Source organism: Odocoileus virginianus, chromosome 30, assembly GCF_023699985.2.
Source record: "Odocoileus virginianus isolate 20LAN1187 ecotype Illinois chromosome 30, Ovbor_1.2, whole genome shotgun sequence".
Taxonomy (NCBI): domain Eukaryota; kingdom Metazoa; phylum Chordata; class Mammalia; order Artiodactyla; family Cervidae; genus Odocoileus; species Odocoileus virginianus.
In genome coordinates, this window is record NC_069703.1 from 17,890,519 (window position 1) to 17,913,052 (window position 22,534).

General features: G+C 36.5%; 1 protein-coding gene and 1 non-coding gene across 3 annotated transcripts in view; one reads left to right on the forward strand and one right to left on the reverse strand.

Moving 5' to 3' along the window:
- The window catches only part of SPAG16 (sperm associated antigen 16), a 968,306-nt gene that overhangs the window by 392,734 nt on the left and 553,038 nt on the right, over positions 1-22,534 (forward strand). The window lies entirely within an intron of this gene.
- LOC139032272 (small nucleolar RNA SNORA11) lies at positions 3,741-3,870 on the reverse strand. The gene has a single exon (XR_011484808.1). It is a non-coding gene; the product is annotated as a small nucleolar RNA SNORA11 (small nucleolar RNA).

The following is a 22,534-nucleotide window of genomic DNA, read 5'->3' on the forward strand; positions in this document are numbered from 1 at the left end:
TAAACACTGCTGGTTCAGTTTGATGACCCCTGCAGAAGAGAGGTCAGTCTTAAGCTCCGGTATTTTCAAACTAGAATAAAAAAGGCCAGATTGGTGGAGAAATTGATGTTACGGCACATGGGGAGTAGCTGAAGGAACTAGGGAACTTTCTACTAAAGAAGAGAAAGGTGAGTGGTTGGATCATGCCAATTATCTTCAGATATTAAAGAATACAGATTTACAGGACTCCATAGAGCTAACCGGAGACGGCAATGGCACCCCTACTCCAGGACTCTTGCCTGGAAAATCCCAGGGATGGGGTCGCACAGAGTCGGACACGACTGGAGTGACTTAGCAGCATATAGCTAACCAAGGTCAGCGGGGATGATGTATAGGAAAGCACATTATAGGTTGTGAGAAGAATTCTCTGGGGACGGGTGTTGTCAAACTCCAGGACTATAGTAGAATTTTCCTATTACGTAGACTATGTGAGCAGAGCTTGACTGCTACTTGTGAATTACATTACAGAAGAAAATTATCCTTGGAGCAGATAAATGACCCTGTGACTCCTAATAGTTCTCCCAACTCAATTCTGTGATTCTCTGATATATAAATAATTAAATGTAGTATTTTGAATTTAAAATCAAATTTTAATTTTTTAAATGAAAAAATAAATTGTTTAAAATGAAAAATAAAAACTTCAAGTATAAAAAGATACTAAAATGTCTATAAGGCAAATAAATTTTCTCGTATTTCAAATTACTCTTTAAAAAAATTTGTCTTCATGTAAAATGATTTTTAAAAGCTGAGTTCTATGCACTGTGGCAAATCAGACATACCAAGTTATATAAAAAAGATCAATTCCTTGAAAAGCTTTCTTGAGAAATATTGATCATTAATTTAAAAAATTAGACATGCTAGAAATTGCTGTATATGTACAATAAATGGAGTTTTATTATCAGTTTTTATGTCTAACTTGATCATTGCTTTAAAATTGATGCTTCCTTTGTTAGATAGAATAAGGCATTGCTAATGTGCTCAGCATGAAGCTAGTAATGTTTCAAAAACTACAGAGAACATTGTCCTGTTAAAAAACAAAAACTATAAATGTTGAAGTTTTTCAAGTGAAGAATGATACCTGCAATCTGGGATGTTAATTTGTGATTGTTCACTGAGGCCTGTTTTATAGTCTTGTTACCAGTAATGAATATACCTTTGCTTCTGCCACCAGATGGCAGAAGTAGGCATTATTAGTTAGGAGTTTACAGTTAAGGTACTTTCATATTTTTTAGGTAATTGAATTAAATCAAAACAGACAATTTGAATGTTTTTAATCGCTCTTGTGACAAGTTTGATAATGATAAGATGGAAAATATTATCCAAGTGAGACTTCGGAATTAAATTCATTGTAATTTTTTAAGTATTCCCTTAGAATAGCAGCCACCCTTATTAAAAAAAAAAATTTAACAAGGAATTTTCATGGACATGTTTTAATGCATTGTGTAAAATTTTAATTATTTCTTTATAAATTGTTGTGTCAATATAAAAGCAGTCAGTGGACTTATAAATAAGGGTAAATTTTAAAGCCAGTGGACTTATAAATAGGGGTAAATTTTTATGCATTATGCACTTGTAAAGGAAGAAATGTATAATATAGTTATTAAGACATTAATAGGTGATTTAAAGGAAAATTTAGAAGTGTTGCAAATTATATTCAAACAAGTGCATGTATATTAATGTAAAATTACCTGAAAAACCTTAAGAAGTTAAAAAGATACTAAAATTAACTTATCTAGATCCTATTACAAAAGGATACCTGACTTCTTTGATAAATAGCAAGTGCTATGGCTTATCAAGAGATGTTTTTAAGGATCAGGAGGCATTAACTTGTTTTCAATATCAATTTACATTTTTCATATCCATTCACATTTTCTGAAATTCTTGCTCTGTTCTTTAAAATTCTGCTTCCTTGTGTCCTATTAACTCTTCAGCCCTCCATATCTGACTTAGCATCCTACCCATGATAAAGGAAATATTCATAACTAGTAAGTTTGTCTGGTTAGTCATTTATAAGGACAGTTTCTTTGCCACCCAACAGATTGTTTTGATTTTAAACTTACAGTAGCAAGTAACGAAACTGACTGTGCTTTCCTTCTGAAAACATGGTGTTTCCTTGCCTTGCATCATGCCACACTGCTCCATGTACCTTCTTACATTCCCTTTTAGTCTCTTTGGTGGGACGGACTTTTAGTCCTTTCCACTACCTGCAGATGTCAGAGGTCATAGAACAATTTGTTTTCTCTCTCAACAGCATTTCTTTATATGGTGTCATTCATTCTTTCACCTCCAAATGTTACCCTTGTGGTGAAGTCTCCCAGACACCCACCCTAGCCTATTTATCTCCATTGGCCTCCAGGCTCATATCAGTTCCCTCCTTGATTCTCTTTAATTCTAGTATTGATACATTTCCTCTTTGGATGTCACTGACTTTATGTAGAGGCTAGATTAGTTTTCCTGCATAGCCTTCTACTATGTGGTAAAAATGTAAAAAAATATGCTACAAAAAAAACCACAGCCTACATTTTTATCCCAAGTTAAAACAAAAGATGACTGTACACTAGAGTGTATGGTTGTGAATTATCACAACTCTCCTTCAGATGTAGGATATTTTTATGAGGTAAATTTGTGATTTTATTAGCCAGTATAAATTAACTACAGTGACCTGTAAACTTTTTTTATCTAAAAAATTTATTTTCCATCACAGTTCAACAAACACACATGCATAATGCGTTGTTGTTTAGTCGATAAATCATGTCCAGCTCTTTTGCGACCCAAAGGAATATAGCTTGCCAGGCTCCTCTGTCCATGGGATTTCCCAGGCAAGAAGACTATAGTGGGTTGCTGCTTCCTTCTGCTGGGTGTCTTCCCAACCCAAGGATGGAAATAGTGTCTCCTGCTTGGCAGACAGATTCCTTCCCACTGAGCCACCAGGGAAGCCATATATAATGTGTATACATATATAAAAATGAAACAAAAGTTTCACCAAAAACATACCTTAAATGTTAATTTTTTTGAAAACTTTTTTTTTTTTTTAAACAGTGTTAGGTGTACAACAAATTTGATAGGAAAGTACAGAAATTCTCCCATGTGCCCCATCCCCTTACATATATAGCTGGTATGAGCAGAGTGGTACCTTTTTGAAAAACCAAAACTGAATTGCATTGACATATTATAATCACCAAGGTGCCCAATTCGTCTCAGGGTCCACTTTAATGAAGTGAATAGTGTTGTACATTCCATGCATTTGGACAAAAGTATAATGACGTATAGCCTTCCCTGATGGCTCTGATGATAAAGAATCTGCCTGCAATTCAGGAGACGTGGGTTCAATCCCTGTGTCGAGATGGATATAATGACATGTATCCATCATTGTAATGTCGTTCAAAATGTTTTCACTGCTCATAAAAAATTCTGTACTCTGTATTCATCTCCCCATGAACCTCTGGCTACCATTGACCTTTTTACTGTCTCCATAGTTTTGCCTTTTCCAGAATGGCATATAGTTGGAATCTATTTTTAAATTTTTTTTCCTCTCTCCATGAAAAGAGAGGTTCAAAGCCCTTATAGGACCACTTACAGCCCACCAGAACCAAACAGACTCTAGGTGGCAAGCCTCCCCACTGAACACCATAGCTTTTCTTCCAGTATCGAGTCCTGTCCCACTGGTCCTGCCCAGCAGTCACGTAGAGGTACACGGGGACATATGTTGGATAGTTATTCATAGGAAGGTCACACGTTTTGTGCCCCTTGTCACAATGAACCCAGATTCCTGACAGCTGTGTTGTAAGCAGATGAGCTATTTCTTCAGGCCCCCTTCTGTGAGCATACCTCCCCCCACCACAGAAGTAAGATATTAATAAAGGATTTTGAAAATTTATTTCTGTATAGAGAAGAAGTAGCTATACAACTGAGGTATGATTTAGTTTACCAGTTATACTATTCAGGGCTCAAATGTAAACTTGAGCTAGTGTGTGCATGCTCAGTCATGTCTGACTCTTTGTGGTGGCCCTGTAGCCCACCAGGCTCCTCTGTCTGTGGGATTTTTCAGGCAAGAACACTGGAGTGGGTTGCTGTTTCCTACTCCAGGGGATCTTCCCAACCCAGGGATTGAACCTTTGTCTCTTGAGTCTCCTGCATTAGATGGACAGGTTCTTTATCCCTGTGCGACCCCAGTGCGTGTTAATTCACACATGTGTTAATTAGGGATTCTTGGCTTATACTGGTTTTTTTTTTTTTTTTGTATATCAAAATACCTGTCAACTTGCATATATCTCTAATGTATATTGTACATTTATTGTTTCATCTGGCTTGGAGTAGGAAACTGCCAAGAGTCATTCCCCCTACAAGGCTAGTTAGTGGCCTATGACACATCTTGGTGTGAAATATTTTGCCCAGCTTAAAACAGGAATGCAGTAATGGAAATTCTGATGAGAGGAATGTGAGATATCCAAATTTTGGCAAATTAAAAAATTTTGAGAATTTAGTTGGTGGAAGTCCATAAGACATCATGACATTGTAAGGCAGGTGTGGAGAAACAGTGAGCCACAGATTCAGGAAAAGAAAAGGAAAATTTATTAGAGGAAGATGATAGGGTGATTGGCTCTTAAGAAGAACCAGCATCCTCCCTTTCTGACAGGGTCTTTCTTATACCCCACCAATGAAAAATTCTCTGAAGGGATGGTTAATTTTTAGCCTGTAGCTGAATCCTGCAGTCACGTAGCCAGAGGTCTGGAATCCGGTGGTTTCGTAGCCTTGAACAGGTAGGTGACAGTGGGAAAACAGAATGTTATTTGGGAAATTTGGTCAGTCTCAAGGGTCACTGTGACTTTATTCTTTGTGAGGTCAACATAATGAGCCATTTTAACAATAAGCCCCCATGTAGGCCCTATCAGACATGAGACTTCAGAAAAGACAAGATAATATAAAAGATGAAAGTTTTCCAAAGAATATAGTTATCTCCTAACTGTATCCAAATGACACAAATGTGGGGACATGTCACCTCTTCAAAGAAGGAAAATTTCAGCTTAGCCATTTGATGAGAGAGTTTGAAGATACAGAGAACACATCAGAAAGGCTTGAGAAAAGGAAGTTAGCATAGAAGGAAGATTAAGGGACAGGGAGTATCAGAGCATGAGGGTTTGGGAAAATATGTGCCTTTAGTTTGGTGGTGGAGGGTTGCTGGGATATGCTGGGTGGCATAACTAGTATTACTTGGCTTTGAAGCCAAATCCACAATGTGAATCTCAGCATTTTGGGTGAAGTAGAAAAGAACAGCTTTATTGCTTTGTCAGGCAAAGGGGGGCACAATGGACTAAATCTCTCAAAACTGGAGAGGATAGTGAGGAATTTTATAGTAATAGTTCAAAGAGGGCATGATCAGCTCATGAGCATTCTTCTGGTTGGTTGGTGGTGAGGTAAGTGGGAGTCAGCATCGTCAACCTTCTGCTTCCAACTGGTCTGGGATTTGTGTGCTTGTGGGCAGGTAGTTAACTTCTCCCACCTGGTAGGGATTTCAGTATCTGCAAAACAGCTCAAAGATACTGACAAACCTAGACAGCATATTAAAAAGCAGAGACATTACCAACAAAGGTCTGTCTAGTTAAAGCTATGGTTTTTCCAGTAGTCATGTGTGGATGTGAGAGTAAAAGAAACCAGAGTGCCGAAGAATTGATGCTTTTGAACTGTGGTGCTGGAGAAGACTCTTGCGTCAATCCTTAAGGAAATCCTAAAGGAAATCAGTCCTGAATATTCATTGGAAGGACTGATGTTGAAACTCCAATACTTTGGCCAGCTGATGCGAAGAACTGACTCATTGGAAAAGACCCTGATGCTGGGAAAGATTGAAGGCAGGAGGAGAAGGGGATGACAGAGGATGAGATGGTTGGATGGCATCACCAACTCAATGGACATAAGTTTGAGTAGGCTCCAGGAATTGGTGATGGACAGGGAAGCCTGGCGTGCTGCCATCCATGGGGTTGCAGAGTCTAACATGACTGAGAGACTGAACTGAACTGAACTGAAATTAGCAGGAGCCAGAACCTGCCCCAAGGCTGCATTTTTGTTTCTTTTGACTGTTCCTCCCTTGTCTTTCAGCATCCCCTCCCTTCCCTAATTAGCAACTGTTTGAACCTGCTTCTTGGTACTCAAGGAAGATCTTGGCTGAAAGAAGCCTATTTCCTGTAATCAAAGAAGTGGGAGATACAGAAAGGCTGTTGTGTCCAGGAGCCCCACAGGGCCATGCCTGGTTTCAGCTTCAGGTATTTGGATGTTGACTTCAGATGTTTTGATTGTGGACCTGGTTAAGAGTCCCAGATGATATCTGGTCCACTGTTAGCAGGAATGTGCAGGTGCTGATACTTCGAAGTTGTTCTCCGTGTCTTATTGTTCAGAAGTACATTTCCGTTCTGGAGCAGTGAGCAGGGTCCTGTAGGCTTCCCAGGTGCCTCAGTGGTAAAGAATTCGCAGGCCAACACAGGAGAGGCAGGAGACTGTTTGATCCTAGGTCAGGAAGATCCCTTGGAGGAGGAAGTGGAAACCCACTCCAGTATTCGTGCTGGGAAAATTCCATGGCCAGAGGAGCCTGTTGGGCTACAGTCTGTGGGGTCTCATGGAGTTGCACATGACTTAGTGGCTGAGCCCAGTGATGAGCAAGGGCTACTGTGAGGATTGTGGGGTAGCGCTTGGCCCTCCTTTTGGTCCTGGCTTGTGTATAATGTGGAGAACAAGAGAGAATTAGTGATAAACCTCCACCATTCTGGAAATCTTGTTTTCATACTGACTTTTATTAGCTATGAAAAGAAAGTAATAGTTAATGCATGTACTTTTAAGAAGAATTCAAATGTATTATTATTTAATTTTTACACTATTCTGCTTATTTTTAAGCAAAGACTTCCTTCCTGGATTAATAGTGTAAATGTTAGGGCTTGTCACTCAATATACCTCTTGGGAATACAAAATCTTTTTTATTTACTAATGACTATAATTAAGGTACATGTTTTCTAAAAAGCCAGCAATTGGCTCCATAATAAACAGCCGGTACTGTTAGCTGTGGCAGATAAACCAGGGCATGATGAGGGTTTGCTTCCCTTTCTATTTCCCTCCAGCTTACATCCTTATAAAAGCCTTAAATACCCCGTGCCTGTGCGTGCATGCGTGCTTCTGCATGTAATACTGTCATGACAGCACAAGAGTGGTAGGCTCTCAGCGCAGTGGGGAGGACCCGTGCTCTCATTGGTGACAAGCTGGGAGTTTTCCTCTTTGGTTTCTCTTCTCCATTCCTTCCCATCTTTTCTTCTATACCCCAGCACACTTCACTCCTGAGAAGAAAGGAGATGAGATGAAAAGTGTAAAAGTGCAGCTAGAAAACGAACAAAAGGCAGGTGTCCCCCCTGACTTCCGATAAGGAAATGTAGTCTCCCAAGTTATGGCATTTAGTCAGGCAGGTGATTGAGGCCTGAGATGATTTTATACTGATGATAGATAGATGGATAAAATGTTTCTTATTTTGTTTCTGTTGTTTAGTCACAGAGTCTTTTCCGACTCTTTGTGACCCCATGGACTGCAGCACTCTAGACTTTCCTGTCCTTCACTATCTCCCGGAGTTTGCTCCTACTCATGTCCATTGAGTTTATGGTGCCTATAATCCTAACATAAAATGAGCTGTAACTTATCAGTAAAATTGCTAATGAATGGTTTTAGCATGGTAGGTCACTGGGAAAAGTCAATGACCTCTCTAGGGAGTAGGGATGGGCCCATCCTGGAAGCTGTATGGAGGTGGCTGGACAGCATGGGTTGACTGCTGCTAGCTCCTCGAAGAAGTTCAGGCAAGTAGAAAAATAATATAGAAAGAGAAAATACATAATCATGATTTCAGGGTTGGGGCAATTCAACAAAAGCTAAGGAGTGGGTATAATACCAGGAATCAGCAGTACAGAGAAGCTGAGATAGCGACAAAGAAGGGGGAGATTCAGAGTCACATAATAAGATCTGGGGTCCTTGATACTTGCTTAAAGTGAGTCACAAAGAAGAAAGAGGCCAAGAGACAGGAACAAGTGTGCAGTCACTTGAGAAACACCCATTTGCTAGAACTGGGACTTGGGAGCAGAGCAAAGTTGTAAGAGCGATGTGTGCTGAATTGCCTGTGCAAATGAAGCCAGGGCTGGGCTAAGAAGATATTTGTCTCTGCCCTGATAGCAGAACCAAGTCTGCAGCTGGGAGCTAAGAGACTTAGCTCTGGGTGATGGACAAAGAACAGGAAACCTAGTACATTGTTATAATCAGAGCATATTTTAAAAAGTAATTAGAATTGAGTTTGAGAGAAATGTGATTCTTGCAGCTATTGTACAATAATGACCTAGGAGCAGGAGTGTGCTTGTTTTGGGAAAGAAGGTGCAGAGCAGTACAGAGAATTGATTCTGGGGAAAAAAGAACCACACTTTTTACCTCAGGATATACTTAAAGTTTTCTCTCTCCTAACATCTGAAATATGGTATCCAAATATTTTAATGCTGCTTAACCTACTAGAGAACATTTGATTAATTAATTTCTTCATATAGCAGTTATTATTGTCTTGCCCTTTAATTCATGTAACAAGGGAAAAGCTATCTCACCTTTAGGAAAGCGGGATGAGTATTTAAAAACAAAACCTGTTTTGTCTCCTTGTCTTGACACACTGTTTCTTATGTTATTAACATTTAAAAAATTTCAAATAACATAATTTAAAAGTTTATGAGTTGTATATGTTTATAAAAAGAAATTAGGATTTTAAAAGCTTGAGGAACTATCAATCTACAGTTTCTCATTTGATAAGCAAAAAAAATTAAAATTAAAAGCTGTAAGAGGTTATAAAATTGACTCGTTCATGACTTAAACATATTTTGAGACGTTCTGCTTTACCTTAAAAAGAGAAAACCTATGACAAAGTCACTAACAATAAGAACAAGCCAGATAAACTACAAAATCATAGCATTTAGTATGCCCATGAGAGAACAAATGTTACAGGAAATCAGGTGAACTAAATTCCAAAAGGTGACAGAACCTTCAAAGAGAGACAAAGCACACAAATGATATCATCTTTAGCAGAGCGAGGAACGAAAATATGAAAACCGCACAAGTGGGGAAGAAGTAAGGAACAAAAACTTCAGTGAGTTCTTAAAGGTCAAATGTCGGCTAGTATAGCAGACTAGAATCCCTAGGAGTCCCACATCCAAGGTGAAGCAACTGATCTTTTCCATCCTGTGCTCACCAGAAAGATTTGAGCCGGGCAGGACATCTGAGAGAGCTCTCTTCAACAGTGCACAGACGAGAATCTCCATCTGCTTTCCACACTTAAATCTCATTGCAGCAAAAGCCTTCTTGCTGCTGGAGGAATGGTAGGCAGCCCCCCTTTCACAGGCAAAACCAAGTGAACAGTGTGTTAGTTGCTCAGTCATGTCTGACTCTTGGTGACCGCACAGACTGTAGCCCACCAGGCTCCTCTGTCCATGGAGTTCTCCAGGCAAGAATGCTGGAGTGGTAGCCATTTCCTTATCCAGGGGATCTTCCTGACCCAGGGATTCTTTACCGTCTGAGCCACTAGGGAAGTCTTTCGTAAGCAAAGGTTAGCTGTAAATAGGGGCCAGATCAAAGTGAGTTATTTACCCTGAGAGAGGCGTGAGAAATGAGTTCAGTTCCCCATTCTTGTGCTGATAAAAGGCAGAGGTTTGTGCCACTGGAGAAGTGCGGGAAGCTTGTTATCTGGTAGTCCTCATAGATACAGAACATAATGTAGCTGGAGGGGCAGAAGTTCGGAGAAAGCCAGACTCTGAAGCGGAGATGTACAGGCATGCCTAAGACTGAGGCTGGACCAGGAAAGTTATGAGCTTTGGACCAAGTAGCACGCAGCATACAGTAGCCTACTGCCAAAGGTGGGGCAAGACCATGGGGAGACTCTTCCTCTGTGTGGCAGAGAGTGAAGCAGAAATACTGGGAAGCACTTGTGGGTTTGTCAGACCTCACAACAAATAACAGGAAGCAGCAGTACACCACTGGAGGAATTCAGATGTCTGTGATGAAGTGAAGGTTAACTACAGAAACAACAAAACTTACACATTAGACTGACATTAAGGACCTGACTGAAGAACTGCATCCATCTCTATGAGTAAATCCTATTTATGTCAAGCTCTATTTGCAGTAACCTATGTGCCTTCAAAAATTACAAAACACCAAAAAAAAAAAAGCCAAAAAACCCTTATCAAAAGATAAAGTAGTAATATTTTTTATCTCTTTTATTTTTTAAATTATTAAAACATGATAATACATTTACAAGAGATTTGGAAAATACAAAAGTTACATGTAGTTCCTCTATGTATTAAACTTGTTTGCTTTAAGTAGGTAAATTAAGATTTTTAGTTGGAGTTTCAATATCAAGCTCTCAGAAATTAATAGAATGAATGTGCAGAGAAGTAGAAGAATGTAGTTGAGCTGAAAAGCATTATGAACCAGTTTGACATAATTAAGATTTATGAGATTTTCACACAACAGTAGGATACAAATTCTGTTCAAGTTCCCATAGGCTATAAACTAGGAGATACTAGAACATATCCAGAGACAGAAGACCAGGTGCAGAAATTTCATGGTCTAAAGGTATTGAAATCATTCAGAGTCTGTTCTCTTATTACTGTGGAATTATGTTAGAGATCAATATCAAAAGATATTTGAAAATAACCCTCATATCTTCAAGTTCAGTGTCACACTTACCAAGAGAGATCTTTGACTTAGCAAAAATTAGCCATTGAAAGCCTCAATAATGATAGAATATTGAAAAATTACAGAGGGTGATTTCAGAGAAGAAAGCATTTAAACAAGAAATTAATATCAAAATGAGAAATTAGTATCAAAGATATTTTTAAATATCTCATGTATTTGGAAGTTAAATGTTCACTTTTAAATAATCACTATATATAAAAAGCCCAAACAAGGAAAATTAGAAAATATTTATAATAGAATAAAAATGAAAAGAGAACTTATCAGAATTTGTTGCATGTAACTGAAGCTGTTCAGTGCAGTTAAATACAATGTGGAATTTTGAATAAGGTATAAAAACAAATAATGGACGCTAGCATAAAATTTTATGAGATTTGAACAAAATCTGTACTTTAGTTAATATTACTGTATCACCTGTTAATTTCCTGTCTTTTTAAACAACATAATATTTCATTATATTCTCAGAATTGGATTAGAAGTTTCTGCTTCAATTTTTTTTAATCACTAAGATAATAAAGTTTCTAGACTTTTACCACTAATAGTAGATGCCAAAATACATGGAGCTATATAAAAAATTTAAGTGATTATAAATTAGAAATATAGCTTTCTATTCACACTGAGTCAAACAAATAGAATAAAAATGTCATACATTTTTTAGCTAGGCAAAAATTCATAAGTTCTCTAAAATATACATACTGCTTATATCTATATATATGTTTACAAAAGCTTTTCTACTATGCTTGGTAGACTTGAGAAAGAACATTACAAAAAAAAAAGGAGAAATTTGGAAAACAAACTAAATGAAATGGAGTATTTAATATGAAATAGAAAAAGTTGAATAAACTAGATAAAAGTACAAGATCATCATATAGTCCAGTTGTTTTCAGCTATGGCTGGTTATTACAAACATATCTGGAGCTTTGGAAGGAAAAAAAGCAACAGAAAAACAATACTTGGGCATTTGTATTTTTTTTCAGAACATTCCAAGATAATTTTGATATTTGGATCTTAAAAAATGATTACAAGTTTTTCTATTAAATGGTAGTTTTAGTGATATCAGTTCAGTTCAGTCACTCATTCGTGTCCGACTCTTTGCAACCCCATGAATCGCAGCACACCAGGCTTCCCTGTCCATCACCAACTCCCGGAGTTTATTCAAACTCATGTCTTTCGAGTCGGTGATGCCATCCAGCCATCTAATCCTCTGTCGTCCCCTTCTCCTCCTGCCCCCAACCCCTCCCAGCATCAGGGTCTTTTCCAATGAGTCAACCCTTCGCATGAGGTGGCCAAAGTACTGGAGTTTCAGCTTCAGCATCAGTCCTTCCAGTTTCAGCTTCAGCATCAGTCCTTCCAATGAATACCCAGGACTGATCACCAGGATGGTTTGGTTGGATCTTCTTGCAGTCCATGGGACTTCTCAAGAGTCTTCAACACCACAGTTCAAAAGCATCAATTCTTCAGTGCTCAGCTTTCTTTATAATCCAACTCTCACTTCCATACATGACCACTGGAAAAACCATAGCCTTGACTAGATGGACCTTTGTTGACAAAGTAATATCTCTGCTTTGTAATATGCTTTGGTTGGTCATAACTTTCCTTCCAAGGAGTAAGCGTCTTTTAATTTCATGGCTGCAATCACCATCTGCAGTGATTGTGGAGCCCCCCAAAAATAAAGTCTGACACTATTTCCACTGTTTCCCCATCTATTTCCCATGAAGTGATGGGACCAGATGCCATGATCTTAGTTTTCTGAATGTTGAGCTTTAAGGCAACTTTTTCACTCTCCTCCTTCACTTTCATCCAGAGACTTTTTAGTTCCTCTTTACTTTCTGCCATATGGGTGGTGTCATCTGCATATCTGAGGTTATTGATATTTCTCCCAGCAATCTTGATTCCAGCTTGTGCTTCTTCCAGCCCAGCATTTCTCATGATGTACTCTGCATATAAGTTAAATAAATAGGGTGACAATATACAGCCTTGATGTACTCCTTTTCCTATTTGGAGCTAGTCTGTTGTTCCATGTCCAGTTCTAACTGTTGCTTTCTGACCTGCATATAGGTTTCTCAAGAGGCAGGTCAGGTGGTCTGGTATTCCCATCAGAATTCTATTATTTTCAGTTGACCAGTCATGATACAATTATTGTATTAAGCACAAATCACTGTAATAGAAGACATTTATCAGTTCTCATAATCAATAGACAAAAAATAAAAGATCATTACAGTTCCAAGCCATAATGGAAGTATGATTAACCTAACAGCATGAAATAATTATATACAATTTGGGGAGTTAAGTAAAGTGATCTGGTAAGTGGAAGTGTATACATGCACTTGTTTTTATCTGTCCGGCCAGTCTGTGTCTTTTGGTTTGTGCATTTAATCCATTTACATTTAAGGTAATGATTGATATGTATGCAGTTCACGGGGTCACAAAAGAGTCAGCACAACTTAGCCACTACACAACAAATGATCCTATTACCATTTTCTTAATTGTTTTGGGTTTATTTTGTGTAGATCTTTTCCTTCTCTCGTGTTTCCTGCTTAGAGAAATTCCTTAAGCATTTTTTGTAAAACTGATTTGGTGGTACTGAATTCTCTTAACTTTTGCTTATATGTAAAACTTTTGATTTCTCTGTCAAATGTGAATGAGTCTTGATGCTATTCTTGGTTGTAGGTTCTTCTCTTTCATCACTAAATATATCATGCCATTCCTTTTGGTCTTGTAGAGTTTCTATTGAGAAATCAGCTGATAACCTTATGAGAGTTTCCCTGTATGTTCTTTGTCATTTTTCCCTTGTTGTTCTTAATACTTTATCTTTGTCTTTAATTTCTGTCAGTTTGATTATGTGTGTCGGTGTGTTCTTAATTGGGTTTATCCTGCCTGGGACTCTCCTGGATGTGGTTGACAGTTGAGTTTCCCTTCCCATGTTAGTAGTAATACTTTTATATGCAGAGATGGCACAAATGATAGAACTGTCTGCAGACAAGTACTTTAAAGTTGATTGTGTGATTATGTTAAAGGACATACTGTAAAATATGGAAATAATGCATTGAAAAGATGGGGGAATTTTAGTAGAGAAAAAACATCTTTAAAAAAAGTCAGTTGGAAATGCTGGGTATAAAAAGCATGATGTCTAAGGCAAAGAGCTGTTTTCATGGGTTTATCAGCAGACTAGACAGAAGAAGAAAGCATTGTGATCTTAAATATAGGTCAGTAGAAATTATCCAAACTGATAAAAGAAAAAAAGGGATGGAAAAACAAAAAGGAAATTTAATATCCAAAAGCCAGGAGGTGATATTAAGTACCCTAACATATAAGCTATTGGGGTACTAGGAAGAGAAACTAGAACAGGGACTAATATGACATTTGGCCAAAGAGAAGGAATGCATTACACAAATGATAGTAGATGTCAAAAATGGAGAACATCAAAAGACAATAGGAAACATCTTTAAAATATCAAGAGAAAGCAAAAGCAAAATAAATAAATAACCCTACTAACCCAGATTTCTTTACTTAGCAAATAATGTTTTAAAAATGAAGATGTAAAAGAGACATTTTCAGAAAAAAAAAAATTTGATTCCACCAGACCTGTACTACAAGAAATGTGAAACAAGCTTCTTTAGGAAGAAGTAAAATGATACTGGAAATATGTATCTAGACACAAAGCTATGAAGGGGAGCAGATATGGTAAATATAAATACGATTTTCTCATTTTAATATATTTGAAATATTATTTACACTTAAAAAATAGTAACACTTTATTTAAAGTTTATAATAAATATAAAATGTTACCAAAATTAGTACAAGGGACTGAAACGAGGGATGTAGATGTCTGGCTGTTAGGTTTTTACTGTAAACAAATATATTTAATTTGAAATATATAATTTCTACTGACCTATATTTTGATCTATATCAAAACATATAGATTAGATTTATACTCTCATCACTGTAGGAAGAACTAATGAAGATGAAATGGTATAGCTAAGTCAATAGTGAAGATGAAGTGGAATTAAAAAAATCAAACTGATATCTTGATAAAGGTGTTGACACTATAGCAGTAAACACAATACAATTTATAAATATATCAAATCAATAGATTGCATGCTTTAAAATTACATAATATTATATATCAACTACATCTCAAGAAAAAAGGAAAAAAAAAGTCTAGAGGGAGAATGGAAAAGAGAAACAAAGCAACAAAGAATGAACAGGACAAATAAAAAATAGTAGGATAGTAGATTAAACCCAGTTGTATCACTTAATACATTCAATATAACTTACCTAAAATGTCAGTTATCAGATGGTATTTTTTTGAAAAACCTACTCATTCACTTTCTTTCTATTAGACATCACTTTAAGATATAAATATGCAGATTGGCTAGAAGCTAAAATATCAGAAAGCATATTCCATAAACAATAGTTATAAGAAAATTAAAATGGCTTCTCCAGAGTCTGTTTTTCCAAAAACATAGGTTTTGTCAAATGGAATTTATTTTTCTAAGTATGATATTTATATTAATTTGTAATTAAATAGTATTAAAATTGATAAATTATGACAAATGATTAATGCTACTGTCTGCTTGGCATCTAGGAAACATTTATGCCAATATCCAGAATACATTATTTTATATTTTTTTGTAATGGAAAGATAGTACTCACACACATCTCTTAGGTACATAATTAATAAGATATATTAGTAAGACCTCCAGAGCAGCTTTATTTTGACAATGCATGCTGAAAATTATTCAGATAAAATATCTGCATATTTTTACATTTTGTCACTCAGAAAATGTTATCAGTGACCTTATATTGAATGCAGTTGTCAGTGTTTCACTTGCTACATCCAATATTACTGGAATAAATGCTCTAGAAATGTGTTGAGAGGCTAGTTTGTGTGCTAAGAAGAATCAGGAGTCAAACAGTGACCTGCAAGGTTTGGCTGCCCTTAGGGAAATTTGCCTGGGTCTTGGGTGAAAGATCTTCTCACAAAACCTGATATTCAAAAAAGGCAAAGTTAAAATTGGAAAAAAAAAAAAGCTTGTATATTTAATAGGTAAAAATATGCCATGCCTTCATAATTCTCCAAAAATAACTTATGAAATAATTTTTATAGTTTTTAGTCTTTTACTCAAAAAGTCAACTTAATACCTTACATAGTCTCTGTATTTCTCTTTCTATATACGTACATATACATACATAGATGTATTATAACATGCATATACTATAAATTGGCTTCCATAGTTAAAGTTTATTTTTACAAAAAACAGGAAAAAATTTAAGGAATGGAATATATAGTAAAGATGTTAGTCATATACAATGATGTTGACATACATGCAGACAGATGTCATATGGAGACATGTATAAAATGAGCATATGTGAATGAATGAATGTGTACAGTTGTCCTTCTATGTAATTATCCTCTTAAAAATTATTGATTATATTTTATGTTTCAGGGATTTTTTTTAAATGAATGTGGTGAATTTCTTTATAAAATTGAGCTTTAGGATGTTTACATGCATTGAAATAATATTGCCTTGTACATGATCCTGTATTAAAGCAGGCCCTACAGTAGGTATCTGAACATCCAAGTCTGATGGTTTTTGCATTTCTATTTTTTGGACAAGGCTATTCAGTATATAATGTAGAAAACATTTGGAAGTTTGAAAAACCTTACTGATAAAATTATGTTCATTTTTAAGCCCTAATATGGAACTGATCATTAGTCAACATTTTATTATAGATTTCTTAGTTTTTTTTAAGTGTCTGTTTTCTTCTAAGAAGGTTTTTGGGGACTTTTGTTCTTTATTCTCAGACACTAAGTAGCAGAGATGTTCAATTAATGTTTATAAAAGAATAAACAAGCCTTTATAAGAGACTAATTTTGAAGCTAGAAGCTGATCTATTTATGTTCCTGCTTCTTTGTTGAATTTTGGTAACATATTTTTTTGCAAGAGACTCTTATTCTATCAGAGTTTACAAATTCCTTTGATGATGGGCCCAGAGATGTGAAGTAACACCTGGGTGATTTGTTAGCAGCTCTCATAAGAATGAATGCTTAAAAAGTCCTAATTTCAGTTTCCATAGGCACTTGAATAAAAGTGTAATCTTAGTTTACTGACTATGAAGCATGAGAAAATTTTTGAGAACATTATATTATTTAGATTATTATATATTTATATTTTGTGTATTTAGTCTGTTAATTGCTTATAGAGGTATAATAAAGACTCCTAATATGAATGTTTGCTATATATGCATTTTGATGATATCCCATGAAATGTATATAGGTTTATGACATTAAATAATCATTGTGGCCTATGTCTTTCATCAGTGTTAAATGACCTGTGTTATCAATTCTATTTTCTTGATGTAATTGCTAGTTGTGTAAAATGAATACTACCAATCTTATTTTGTTTAGTTCAGTATTCATATATGTAATGTTTTTGTTTGTATTTCATATGTAAATAATTATTAAATGTGTCCTAAGTTTGTCCCACTATGTAAAGATCTGGTAATAGGGAAGTAAACAAATACAAGAAATTCTGTTTTGAGTTCTGATAAATATTTACCCATCTTTTTTTTCCTTAACATTCTGTATTGTGTTCCTTGTAAATAGAACACTGATAAATTTTCTGGTGCATCTTCTTTCTTTAATCCACTCTGTAAAATATAGTTTTTAAATAGGCTATTTAAATCTCACAAGTTTATTAAATCTCACAGTCATTCTTCTGTCATATGTTTTTCAGTTTTATTCATTCATACAAAACTTTTGACTTTATTTTCTAACTCTGCTTTATGAAGTCTTTCTTGGCCTTTCTTATGCTCCAGATTAGGAAGCTTATAGTTTTTTGACTCTACTGGGGTTACTTTGACATTTGTAAAACATTCTTTCACATATAATGTTTCAAGAAATAAAATAATATAAATTTTAAATTTTATTTTTTTCATTATAAAAAGGCATATGGCTTAAATTAGTACATTGCATTTTTACCAGTAAATTATTGCTTATTTTAAAACGTGTAGGCCTATTTTCAGAGATTATGATTTAAATTTTCTGTTACATTTTGGATCCACCCTTTATAAAAATTATTTGACTTTATTTTATATTTGCTTTTATTCAATACTCACTATAATCTGTTTTCCTTCCTTCAAGGCTCACTGCCTTCAAACTTCCTAAACCTGAGTTCTTAATCTTGATTCATATATTGTTGACTGCCAATTATTCTTAAGCATATCTTTTTTAGGACACTTATAAGTAGTGTATTTTTAAGTACTTATATTTTTTGAAATGTTGAGTAGCTTAGATTGGCTTTTTCTGATCTTTCTATGTGAATGATAATGTCTCTGTAATGATAGTCTGATTTATAATTCTTTCCTCTCAAAATTCTTCAGTTGTTTCTTCATTTTCTTCTAATTTACTCTCGAAAAGTGAAGCATGACTTTTTGTCTTTGACCGAAACTGATATTTTCCCTTGCCAAAATATTTTAAGATTTTAGGTTTAGTTTTGCATTGTTTCATTTAAAAAATATTTTCTGTGTATCCCTTAGTTATATTTGCATAGAATAGATAAATCCCGTTAGCCAGTATTCACAATTCTTTGTTGTTGTGGCTAGCCGTTTTCATTTTGTTTTATATTTGTTGGTTTGCCTGCTTGTTTTTAGCTAGAATTTTTTCTGAATTTGTGTCTTTGATTTCCATTTCACTTCAATTATATAACTTCCTTTTAAGGAACTTATAGCACTTAAGTATGTAATTCCCCCCACCCTCAACTTCTGCCAACTCCTTGAACTTTCTCTGCGTTATAGGAGAGTGTGTGCATGCTACATGCCACACTACTGATTTGGTGTTATTAACAATAGCTAACACTGATTGTTTAAAAATTTTGCAAGTATTACTTCACTTAATCCTCCTGATAATTCTATATTAAAGTTACTCATATTATTTGTCCATTTTATAGAGGAACAGAGACTTAAGTAGTTTTTGTAATTTGCCCAATAATCACATAACTGCTAAGAAGTAGAATTGTTCAGTCACTCAGTCATGTCCAGCTCTTTGTGACCCCATGGACTGCAGTACTCCAGGGTTCCCTGACCTTCACTGTCTCTTGGAGCTTGCTCAAACTCATGTCCACTGAGTCGATGTTGCCATCCATGATCCTCTATCATATTCTCCTCCTGCCCTCAATCTTTCCCAGCATCAGGGTCTTTTGTGGTGAGTTGGCTTTTCACATCAGGTAGCCAAAGTATTGGAGCTTCAGCTTCAGCATCAGTCCTTCCAATGAGCATTATGAGTTTATATCCTTTAGGATTGACTGCTTTGATCTCCTTGCAATCCAAGGGACTCTCAAGAGTCTTCTCCAGCCCTGCAGTTTGAAAACATCAATTCTTCAGTGCTCAGCCTTCTTGATCTCACATCTGTACATGGCTACTTGAAAAACCATAGCTTTGACTATATGGTCCTTTTTCGGTAAAGTGATGTCTCTGCTTTTTCATATGCTGTCTATGTTTGTCATAGCTTTTCTTCCAAGAAGCAAGCATCTTTTATTTTCATGGCTGCAATAAAATCATTATCTGCCGTGATTTTGGAGCCCAAGAAAATAGTCTGTCACTGTTTCCACTTTTTCCCCATCTGTTTGCCATCAAGTGATGGGACCAGATGCCTTGAACTTTGTTTTTTGAATGTTGCGTTTTAAGCCAGCTTTTTCACTCTCCTCTTTATGATCATCAAGAGGCTCTTTAGTTCCTCCTCCCTTTCTGCCATTAGTGTCATCTGCATATCTGTGCTTAGTTGCTCAGTCCTGTCTGACTATATGCAGCCCCATGGACTGTAGCCCACCAGGTTCCTCTGTCCATGGGGATTCTCCAGGCAAGAATACTGAAGTGGGTTGCCATGCCCTCCTCCAGGGGATCTTCCCAACCCAGGGATTGAACCCAGGTCTCCCACTTTGCATGCAGATTCTTTGCCATCTGAGCCACCAGGGATGCCCTTGCATATCTGAGATTATTGATATTTCTCCTGGCATGCCCCTGCTAGTCAGTCTGACAAAGTATCATCCATTGGAGAAGAGAATGGCAATCTACTTCAGTATTCTTGCATTGAGAACCCCATGAAAAGTATGAAAAGAAGTAAAATAATCTGCTTAAAACTGATACCCATGACCACTGGCCTGAATTGCTTCTGAAGTGCAAATTTTTCTTATAACTGTCTATAATACAAATTTTAAATCTGCTGTGAATGCTGTATGTTTGTTTTTGTTTGTTTGTTTGTTTGTTTGGGCTTTGGTTTTAGTTAGTAAGCTGTGTCTGACTCTTGGTGATCCCATGAACTGTAGTCTCCAGACTCATCTGTCTGTGAGATTTCCCAGGCAAGAATAGTGGAGCAGGTTGCCATTTTCTTTTCTAGGGGATATTCCTGACCTAGAAATTGAACCCTTGTCTTCTGCATTGGCAGGCAGATTCTTTACCCCTAAGCCACTGAAGAAGCCTTATCTTTGTTTTATATAATCCTTTTTTAAAGTCCTCTCTGAATTTCATTCTTAAATGATTATGCTGCTTCCCTGCATATTTATCTTGATATATTCTCTCTCCACAGCATTTTAGTCCTTCTTCCTGAAAACCACATCTTTAATATTTTTAGTTTTCTAAACTTTAGTTTCTCTAATATGTTCTGTCACCCAGAGATGGCCTTCTTCAGCTCAGACGATCGGTTTCGTTTGTGTCAGCTACTGTTGATCTTATTGCAGATGGTGTTTTCTATTTATTTTCAAACGAGGAGCTATCCACCAGACTGTTTTCTAATATGCAAAGTGTGTGAATTGTATTAATCAAATTCTGTAGCTTTGTGTGTCTTGCTGTAATAGCTATTTCTGGAAGCCTGGTCCTTGCACATGTGTGTTCACACTCGCTTATACAGCTCCTGGATCTAACTTGTTCAGATGTTATTTAATGTGCCTCTGGGGGACTGATGACTTCCCACATGGATTGTTTCTGAGAAATTTAAACCAATAGACCTCATGGAAAATATTTTCTTCTGGCCTCCAAATCTTAAAGCCCTTACTTTAACACATCTCCTCTAATGAACCTACAGCAGCTACTTTCCCTTTCATCTTCTTGTAGTAATTCAGATGTATTAATTATAGAATCTAATGTAATATAGAAGAGAGTAGTATTTATATAAAGAAGTCATAATACTCTCTTTGCCTCCAGAACTCATGCTCTTTCAGGGTAAGGAAGATTGATTGGCTTATAATTGTGTGTCTTCTTTAGGGAGGAAATGATTGGGTAGAGTCAGTTATCTTTTCCCTCTCTTTGGGTCCAATTCTTTCATTGGATACTATTTCAAGTTGCAAAAGACATTTGAACCCCTTCACCCCATCTCAGATTTTCCTTGTCTCTTGTTACTGGTTATATTGTGTTTAAATAGAATATTTTATGGAGTTCTTTCCCCTTGATTTTATAAGCTAAATTTTAAATTTTAAATTTTTTAAAGTGGGAACTTTAGAAAACCAAGCTCAAAGAAATTTATCAAGATATTAACAAAGCCTAGAGATGTTAAATACAGTTGACCCTTGAACAATGAATGGGGTTAATCAGCCTATAACTTATAGTTGGCACTCCATATCCAGTTTTCCCCTGCATCCTCTGGTTCAGTCAACCTTCGAACACAAGCTGGATTTGGAAAAGGCCAAGGAACCAGATGACACGACCCTTATGACAGAAAGTGAAGAAGAACTAAAGAACCTCTTGATGAAAGTGAAAGGGGAGAGTGAAAAAGTTGGCTAAAAGCTCAACATACAGAAAACTAAGATCATGGCATCCGGTCCCATCGCTTCATGGCAAATAGATGGGAAAACAGTGGCTGACTTTATTTTTGGGCACTCCAAAATCACTGCAGATGGTGATTGCAGCCATGAAATTAAAAGAGGCTTGCTCCTTGGAAGAAAAGCTATGACCAACTTAGCCAGCATATTAAAAAGCAGAGACATTACTTTGTCAACAAAGGTCCATCTAGCCAAGGCTATAGTTTTTCCAGTAGTCATGTATGGATGTGAGAGTTAGATTATAAAGAAAGCTGAGCACTGAAGAATTGATGCTTTTGAACTGTGGTGCTGGAGACTCTTGAGAGTCCCTTGGACTGCAAGGAGATCCAGCCAGTCCATCCCAAAGGAGATCAGTCTTGGGTGTTCATTGGAAGGACGGGTGTTGAAGCTGAGACTGCAATACTTCGGCCACCTGATTCGAAGAACTGACTCATTTGAAAAGACCCTGATGAGCTGGGAAAGATTGAGGGTCGGAGAAGGGGACAACAGAGGATGAGATGGTTGGATGGCACCACCGACTCAATGGACATGAGTTTGGGTGAACTCCAGGGAGTTGGTGATGGACAGGGAGGCCTGGCATGCTGCAGTCCATGGGGTCGCAAAGAGTCGGACATGACTGAACGGCTGAACCGAACTGAGTGCCATGTTGGTTTTCATTTATAGCATGAAAATAATTTTTCTTTATGAAAAACCAAGATTTGAGTATATCACAGAGAATTCTAATTTATTATCCAGTAGCACTGAGTCATGTTCCCACACAGCGAACTTGTTCCATGATTGCCTTTTTTGAGTGGGATAGATCTTAGAGAATCCCTTGAGCCTATTTGTTTCAACCACTGTTTACAGTCTAAAGCTCACTGTGGACTTTACCTCTGAGACTTTTTTTAAAAGCATCTATCCTATGGTCTCTTCTGTTTGAGTGTCCAACTCCCTCAAGG